The sequence below is a fragment of the Rhagoletis zephyria genome, unplaced genomic scaffold (assembly GCF_001687245.7).
Source record: "Rhagoletis zephyria isolate East Lansing unplaced genomic scaffold, Rhagoletis_zephyria_1.1 Rzeph_scaffold_00137, whole genome shotgun sequence".
NCBI lineage: Eukaryota > Metazoa > Arthropoda > Insecta > Diptera > Tephritidae > Rhagoletis > Rhagoletis zephyria.
Genome location: NW_016157221.1, coordinates 1 through 9,679, shown reverse-complemented (window position 1 = coordinate 9,679; position 9,679 = coordinate 1).

Genomic DNA, 9,679 nt, shown 5'->3' with positions numbered 1-9,679 from the left:
GAGGGGCAGCCTTCCGCTTTGATCTAGCTTCTTATTCACATGAGTTCCGGCACGTTCAAGCATGGTAGCTTATGTTTAATACTGAAAAGTACCTGTTTTTTGCGTGTTCTGTAGGAGTTCTTCCAGAACGCGGAGACGATTTACCGGTTATATCAACGTTATGTCATCAGCATTTACATAATAGGTTTTCATCAGTTGTGAAAGCACATATAATATTCCTTACCTGTAATGAGAACAAAAGAGAAGCGTTAAATTTTGATGGTTATTTCCATGAATAAAGAGAGTTTTTATAAATTTAGATTAAATAGTAAATTTTATGGTACATACATATGAACCAATCTCCCAAAAAATATTAATTTATTGTATGCATGTATGTATATTATTAGTTTTTAGCTGCGACTTATATGTATTTGGAAATTTTATTTTTAGGAACAAAACACCTAAAAATTCTCACAATTTTAGCTTTTAAAAAATTTGTCACTCCTTCAACAGCATTGTCATCACAAAAATGCAATGCTGACGATATTTTGAAAACATTTTGTGACAGCAACTTACGTAAATATCTGTAGAAAGGCAACTAACTGAAAGCAAACAGCATTGATGAAAACCATTAGAAACAACAAAATAAAAAGAAGCAACTGTCACAGTGACATCTAAAAACTAATAGAAGTAGAAACAACGAATAGAGACAGATATTAAATTTAAAAAAACTGACGATAAATAAATTTGTGGCACGCATTTTGCAGTAAAATTTCACCTTATACACTACTAGCTGAGTATATACATACACATATGTACGTACATACAGATGTATTTGCGTAAATGTTTCTCATTTCGATTGCTGCTTTCAACGCCTGAGCAACCTTGTGCTGTTCACTTGTCCCGCGCATTTTTCGCCCAAATTGCTGCAGCAACACACTTCAGCGCTGCAGTTGTTTCATAGGTATCCTACGACAACCCACACCCCACGTTCGGCACGCAATAGTCGTCAGTGTCACTTCAAAATTTTCATTTAACACATCAACACAATGGCAAATATCCGTTGACAATTCTAGAACGCGTAAAAAATTCAAGCGCAAATAACAGCAGAGCAGAGCAAGAAAAGTGAAATGTTTTGAAGCTTTCGTTGTGGCATGACAAAATGTTGCATGCAACCACAACAACAACAACAACACACTAGCAATGACATATCGGTAGAGTAGTATTTGAGCGCGAGTGCCTTTTGGGGCGGAAGTCGTTGTGGGAGTACTAATATATGTACATACATACATATGTATGCATGTGTGTAGTGTGGCACAAGGGATATTACGTTACAAGCATCAACAGCCAACAACAGTCAACAGTCAACCAAAAATGGCGTTGCAATAAAGCTTTGCACAATTCTCGTTGCATGCATAGGATATTTCTGCATGTTTTTTGTTGTCGTGCGTGAGTTTCCCAAGTGGCATTGCGTGCGCCTCAGTGCTTTCAGCTGCACGTCCCTCAGCGTCGCCGCTGACGCCGGCAAAGCCATTCGCGTTGTTGATCTACTTTTCTATGTGCAGCGAATTTTTTTTTTCGATTTTACTTTTACTTGTTATTGCATTTGCTTTCTCATGCTTTTTATTTCGAGTTTTTTTCTTTGCATTGTGCGCGCGTTTGTTTTTATTTATATTGTTTTTTTTGTGCCCCTTTTTTCCTTTCTCGACTAGCAATTTCGCACTTTTTCATTTTTTCAAAAGCACATAAGCGTTGTTGCCACCTCTCTTGTTGCATGTCTATGTATATGGATTTTTATTTCATTTTAGTTATTTGTTGTTTCTGCATTTCATTCTTAGTGCTCACAAATTGCTCCAGTTTTTTTTTGTATGTGCAAAACAACGCTGGCGTTGTTAGTGAATGCCGTGATTGTAGCTGCTAGGGCTGTAGTTGTTGCTGTTAGTGAAGGGTGTAATATGCATTTAGTACTATAGTGCTGAATATTAGTTTTTATTGTTGTTGTTGTTGTTGCTGCAGTTATGATTTTATTTTCTAGCCGTAGTTACATACATCTCCTTTACTCTATTTTCTCTAGTTGGTTGGTTGTTGTTCCTGGTTTCATTTTTATTTTTCTCCACCGATTTGGTTGTCGTTGTTGTTGTTTTGTTGCTGTTGCCAACGTTTAGTTGTTAAGTGCTAAATTTGCCTTTTTATTGTTTACTTTAAGCCATAGCGGCAACAATTTCGTGTTTTGAGTATCCACTTTTGCTTCTTGAAGTCATTCGAGTAAGTAACGGAAGTGGTTTAATAAAAAAAATGTCGATAATTTGCTGTATTATTATTTTTTTTTGTTTCATTCTTGTTCTTAATGTTTTTAAAGAGAGTTTAATTCAATGTACATAGCATGTATGCAGTTGCCTGGAATATAAACAAATATGCACACAGCAGGATTCTTGATCGAACTTTAAATTGACGAAACGTACTGGCTAACCGAACGTCGTCACAATAAAATCAAAATTCCATTCCAGTTAGGTTCAATATCGAATGTCGCGATTCGAGAACTTACTTGCTTCTATTAATAGTTAATTTCGAGAAGTGGTTGATGCACCTTGTGTTAGGGCTGAATCGAGGTGATCGCCTTTAGTCGGAATAAATAGGTACGATCTGGGCACATAGAACTGAAATTTATGAGATCACCTTGATTGATACGAATATCAAACAGTTCAGAGAATTTCTAGAGACAAAACGCCTTTCGTAAGACAAATGTCGATTGTGGCGTTGCAGGTATCTCGAAAGCTCTTTTTTTTTGTCTTTCGAAGGACTAATAGTTGATCTGCTGACGAGGCCTTGCGTCTTTTTAGCAATAAATTTTTTTTTAAATTAAATTAAATTAAAAATAACGTAAGTTCGTGTTTTTAAAGTAATAAAAACTAAAAATTAAAATAAATCTAGATCTGCTGACAAGGTCTTAGAATTCTCCTTTTAGCAATAAATTTTTTAAAACTTAAATTAAATTAAAAATAACGTAAGTTTGTCTTTTTAAAATAATAAAAACTAAAAATTAAAAGAAAATTAAATAAAAAACAGGAAAAACTTTAAGTAAAAAATTAATGAAAAATATACCTATACATTTATAGGCCCCTTAAAATTAAATGAAATTAAAAAAATGTGTTTCTTTTTATAACAACAAAATCTTACAGTTAAAAGAAAATTTCATTAAAATATAAAAAGAAATTTTAACAAAAAAAAAAATCTTCTGTAACAATAAAATCTTATAATTAAAAGAGAATTAGAAAAAATTAAAAAAAATAGAAAAAAATTAACAAAAAAATTTTCTTCAGTGAAAAATTTTCGACACACGAAAAAAAAGAGCTCGAGGGCAAGCAAGTTATCATCAAATTATTCAGAAAGAATTTGTCTCGATTTACTGCCGTTTTGAAAGGACACGGGGCCATGTGCACACATACTGCAGGACTAGGACTTAAACGCATGCCTTCATTTCGTAGCTGTAATGGTAGATAATTTCTTGTATAACTGGACAGTACTGAGGAAGTCCAGAATGAGATTTCAAGCCGAACCTTTGTTGGGGTTTAACAGTAATCTTAACCCACCGCAAATTCTTACGTTGTTAAGGAGAAATAACCATCTGCAGTCGTTTTCTTGTTGTCCTTTCTGACGTTAAATTTCGAGTTTTTAAGATTTCACGATTATTAACTACTAATCGAGCCTAAGCTATTTCGGCTAAAAGAGACCGAAAGTCCCAATAAGAACATCTCAGCCGAAAATTCTTCGTCTATATTCTTAGCCGTGTATTTCTTTCTCGAAGAGATGGAAATCAGCGTGATGATTCGTCGGTACTTTGTACGTAGTTACTTGCAAATAACTTAGAAGCCTGACTGCAGGTATAAAAAGACAACTGATGGTGCCATAGGGAAGACCATTATGTTTTATTAAGTCCTGATCTAGTGGGCTGCCCTTTTCACAATTACCTGCGCCTGTCGATATTATAGGCAATCCGGCTGCAGTAGGCATTAGTGCATCAGCTACCAAACTGAATTGGGATCTACACATTCGGCTTCATCCCTGACAACTCGTATCACTGACTAGTCTGACACCAATCACCTCTTTCTCTCCGTACATCCCAGATAAACGATTAGGGCACGGGAGGCGGTGGTTCCAGGTAGGCACCAATGAACTATTACACTGATGGATGGATGCTATTAAGGAAGTGTCGATTAGCTGTTGGCGGCGGAAGGGGGTTTAATAGCTGCTCAGACGGCCAAGCGGCATTCAGAAACCTAGGCTTGCTTATGGTGCTCTCGATGCTGGCAGTGGAATGTCTGACTTCACTTTCCGTCGCGCCAGAGTATTATCTTGTCAGGTTTATTTGAGTGCCAGGCCACTGCTACATCTCAGAAAACTGAATGACTAATGCGTTAGCTAGTATTGGTAGTGGTACCACAAAGCACCAATGCTATAGGTCTAAATGTGGTTCTTGTCTCGAAACAACTACCTTTACCTAAGCCAGAAAATATTGACTCTTAGATACACATTTTTGAGAAGCTTAGGGTGTCTTTAGAAAAGCACTTTACACTTTAAAATCGGCAGATAACTCATACATTCTGTGCGGCTTAAAATATTTTGAGAGAGTCCATACTTTCGAACTTATGAACAAGTGGCTGCGTTGCCACATGTGTGTATGTACTTGTTTAACTACATTATCCATATATGCAAACAGTTCAAAGGCGTTATTTAGCTATAGTAAATCAAAAGTTCACTTAAAGGACTCTCTTAATGTAAATCCTGCTTAAGGGGTGACTTGAAAAATATTTATCCAAATTTACAGATGAGAATTGAATCACATCATTCCACATTATGTTTAGGTCCAAAGCTATCGAAGATTAATGGAAGGATATTCACTGCGCCAAAACCGCAGCATATACTCAGCAGCCGAAAAGGAATAATTTCAAAAGTCCGCTTTTAAATAACAATAAAAAAGTTAGTGGGCCACACTGAAGAAGTGAAACTTACGTTACATATTTATTTTGACACATAACAAATGCATACATACAACTGCTTTTGCTTAAGGTTATATGTATTTTTAAAATTTTTTCTATTTAGATCCTTACCTCTACCCCTGTTCGTTCTAATAACATTTATGTTATTCTGGTTTCCTTTATCATCATTTTTATCTTTATACTCTATCGATTATAAAATCGATAGTAAAATCCAACAAAATATCGATAAAAAATATCGATAACAAACTCGAAAACAAATTCGATACAAATATCGATATCGAAATCGATAACAAAATTGATAAATATTCGATAACAAAATCGATAATCAAATTAATAACAATATCGATAACAAAATTGATAAAAATATCGATAACAAAAGCGATAACAAAACCGATAAATAATCGATAACAAAATCGATAAATAACCGATAAAAAAAATCTATAACAAAACCAATAATAATATCGATAACAAAATCGCTTTAAATATCCTTTAAAAATCGATGACAAATATCGATTATTATATCGACTAGATCCGAAAATATAGATAGCAAAATCGATAAAAATTTCGATAACCAAATCGATAACAAAACCTATAAAAATATCGATTATTATATCAATAAGTCCCGAAAGTCTCTAAAACCCCAAAATAGTTCCCATAATGGGTCTCTGTGTTTCTATCTATATCCCTTTTCTATAATTCCCTATATTTTAATCTTTCTTCCTCTATCTTCATCTTTACTTTTATCGGTATCCCCATCCTCATCTTTTTCTTTATATTTATATTTATCTTTGTTTTTTTTTTAACCTTTCTCTTCATATCAGCTCAGAGTTTACACATTTATAAATGCACATCGATGTGAATGAAAATATTCAAAAAGTATTTATGTCGAATACAAGGATGCAAGACCAGTGGCGTAGGCGTAAGCGCACGACATGCCTACATACATACAAACATATGTATTTTACCAGTCATGTAACGAACACCATCGTCGTCAGCAACATTTAACTGTCGCTAGCAATTAAGCTGCCGCGACATGAAGGCCCACGTACAAAGTGGCTATAAAATAAAAAATAAATAAAATAAAATTTATTGTCAAACAACCATTTTGGTAACCTGTTGTGGTCTGGCATATAGTACTTTGTATGTATTGTAGTGCGGCACATTTTGATGCGACACCTCCATTGTAGGCAAAGTGCACGGCAAGCAATATTTTTTTTTTTCATTTTTAATATCTTTTCACAAATGAATGCAAAAGGCAATTATACGACGAATAATATCGGCAACACCAAATCGGAATCGACGCAATTGTCTCTGCTTTTTATGCGAATTATACAAAAATGCGCTTGCAACACATCACTCAGCACACAAGCATGCACACATATGTATGTAAAAAATATGTACTAGCAACAATAGCGATGCATTTATTATTTTCAATATTGCACTTTTTTGCGAATTGCAGCGCCCGATCATCACCAACGACAATTTATTGCAAATTTGTATGATTTTGATATGCTTATGTGCCGATGTACGGGTACAGCATAATGAAGTTAAAAAAATGTCCAACACATGTGGCAAAAAAGCTCCCTCAATTGGAGTGCTGATTCCTTTTTGGGTGTAGAGTAGATGAGCGACCGCGAGCGACATGGATACAGAGGCAAGCCAGTGAGCGAGTAGTCACGCAGACAAGCAAGCGAGGGTCCACCACCAACCACCACAAGCTAGTACAATTAGTGGCTTACCGACTGCATGACTAGTTCACTGACTGACTGACTGACTGAAAGACATGAAATACTCGTACATACATACATACATACATACATAAATAAGTGTGTCTCACTTGATTATTGCAATTTTCGCCGCGTTTGTTTAAAAAGGAAATGAAAATCAACGCGCCAACAAACAAACAGCAAAAAGAAGAAGCACACAAAAAGCAAAACAAAACTTTGTTAATAAATTATATGCGCCAGATAGGAATAAAAAGCAATTTCCTACAAAATTATGTGTGTGTTGTGTCTTTTTGTTTGGCACTTCAACCCACAGTCGCTTTGCGCTGTGCTTGAACGTGCAACAAAAATCCACTTAAAACGCCCACGCACGCATTCGCAGTGACGACCCAGACCCGGCACAGGCTTGATATACACAGCGGCACATACTTAGGCAAAAATGCAAGCACAAGCACAGGCGCAGGCGCAGTCGCAGTCGCTGTAACAATTGTGAAATGTTGCTGCAAATTAGCATGCAACATGCATAATGCACTTCGCACTATCGGTGGCGGCGGCGGTGGCGGCGGCGGTGGCGGTGGCGGTGGCGGTGGCGGCAGCGACGTTGATCGTCACATGGTTGTTGTTGCAACTGCTATTTTCGTGCGTCTGCATGGACGTGTGACTGTGCCAATTGCCATTTTAACCGCGCGCCGTCTCTACCGCTGGCATTGCCTTTGACTTTGCCACTGAGCATAAGTGTGGCTATGCTATGCTAGTTGTCTCAGCCACAGCATATAAATTTTAGCATGAAAATTTACATATACGTGCATACATACATATGGGTAAATGCATACAAACACACACACACTATCCATAAAGTGAGTTTGCTATAATATTTTAAGCATTTTTTGTACAGTGAGTTTGTTTTGTTTTACCATTTTGCATACGCTTACTGCATAAATAAAGTGTTTTTTTGTTTGTTTTTTTTTGCTTCTTTTTGGCGGGGCCTTATTGTTCCTCCCAAACCAGCACGCAGAAAAGCGGCTCGTGCATTTACTCTGTTCACCATATTTATTTGTTTGCACATGTACGCCTTGTGAGTGTGTGTGTGGGTATGAATTTGGCATAAAAATTTTAATATTTGTATTCATATAAAAGTAGGTACTTTTGATGCATAAAATTCAATTCAATTCAATTATGGCTTTGCAGCAACAATGAATAATAAGTGATTGCCCTTTTTTGGTTGCATTTTTACAGCGCATTTGTGTCGATTTAAATGCCAAGCAAATTGGTTATTATAGAAGTTAATTCAGTAATTTTTGCGAAATTTTATGGACACCTTTATCCGTATGTGACGGTGAGTTCTGCGGCAAACTCTTTAAAATAGTGCAAGCCAATTAATTGCGTGTGTTTGAAGCGAGTTTTTCCTAGCTAAATAACTTGTAGTAGTTAGTTTTATTCGTTTAGGGGTTGTCTGAAGCTCTATAAAAAAAACGAAAAATTCATATAAAGTGACGCACAAGAAATGTTCTTTTATCAAAATTTGCTAAAATGCTCGTGAATTTATTTATCCAAGAAAATTTACAGAAACAGTAAAGTCCTTTTTCTGGCAACAGAAATAATGAGAAATATTTCTCATTTATATGATTTCCTTTAGAACTGCAGACAGCCACTTAAGATCCAACAGTCATTTAACTTTAAAGGTTTTTATTGTAAAAAACAGCGTATTTAAATTTAATGACAGAAACTGTTCTGATTTCACACAAAAGACTCGGGTCAAAAAAAAATTAACGGGAAGCACATTGTGAGCTATACGGTACCTTAAATTGTTCTAAAAATTTAGAGAAAAAATTCGAAATTTGGACGAAATTTTTTTGAATTTTTCTAAATGTTGTATGTATATAGTTTGAATCCTTAATTTTTATGGATTTAGTTAAAGCAAGAAAAAATTTGTTCTTGAAAAAGATTGCGAATAATAAAAAAAATCAGCTTGTGCCTTTTGGAGTCACTGTATTTGTCTATAATAACTCGAGTTGAGTTTTTCAAATTATAAAGTTTCGTTGTTGCCTTTAGTTTCATCACTTCCGCTTTTGGTTGAAGGAAACTGCGAATTTGCCAATAATATGACTCAAATACCGTATAATTAGTTAAATAAAAAGTTCCTTAAAAACAATTTTAATTCTTATTGAAATAACTAAAAAAATAAAAACTATAGTTTTAATTAAAATAATAAAAAAAAAACCATAGTTTTTAATAAAATAACTATAAAAAATTTATTGGTAGATATTTTCCAGATTTGGTAGATTTTTCGCAAGTGAATTGTAAATTTTTTTTTCGTCAGTGGCAACCCTGATCACATTCAACATTCAGCCAAAAATGGGCGCTTCTCTGGACGCGATCCGTTTTCGATGCCAAGAGTCCTGTTTGCCTTTGCTCAGCTTTTGTTGTATCAAAATGTAGGTAAAATTTAAAGTTTCAGTGCAAATACATATCGTGCACATAATTTAGTATGCAAGTATTGTAAATGTTTTCGTTTTGTCATATTTTTAAAAGGAAGAAATAGGAACTTCTTTAGAAATAAAATAAATGTGTGTGTTCATTTTCTCCAAAATTCATAAAAATTTAGTACTTGAAGCCGAAAAAGGTATGTAGGAGGTGGGCGTCATAACAAGAAACTCTTCATTATTGAATAACTCAGTGTGAGGGCAGAACCAGGATGAATTTATTTGCATAAAAATGTATTAAAGCAAAAATGTTTTGGGTAGGCGTCGGAGCCAATGATAACCATCAGTTACCACCTCTGCATGGCAGTAAGTCATGTAGAGTCCCTACGGCTTGTAGCGCTGTGGCTTTGCCGCTTAAGCTCTGTAAGAGTTTTTGGGGGTGTGCGTCAAGCAGGAGTGTTAAGCACNCAGTAAGTCATGTAGAGTCCCTACGGCTTGTAGCGCTGTGGCTTTGCCGCTTAAGCTCTGTAAGAGTTTTTGGGGGTGTGCGTCAAGC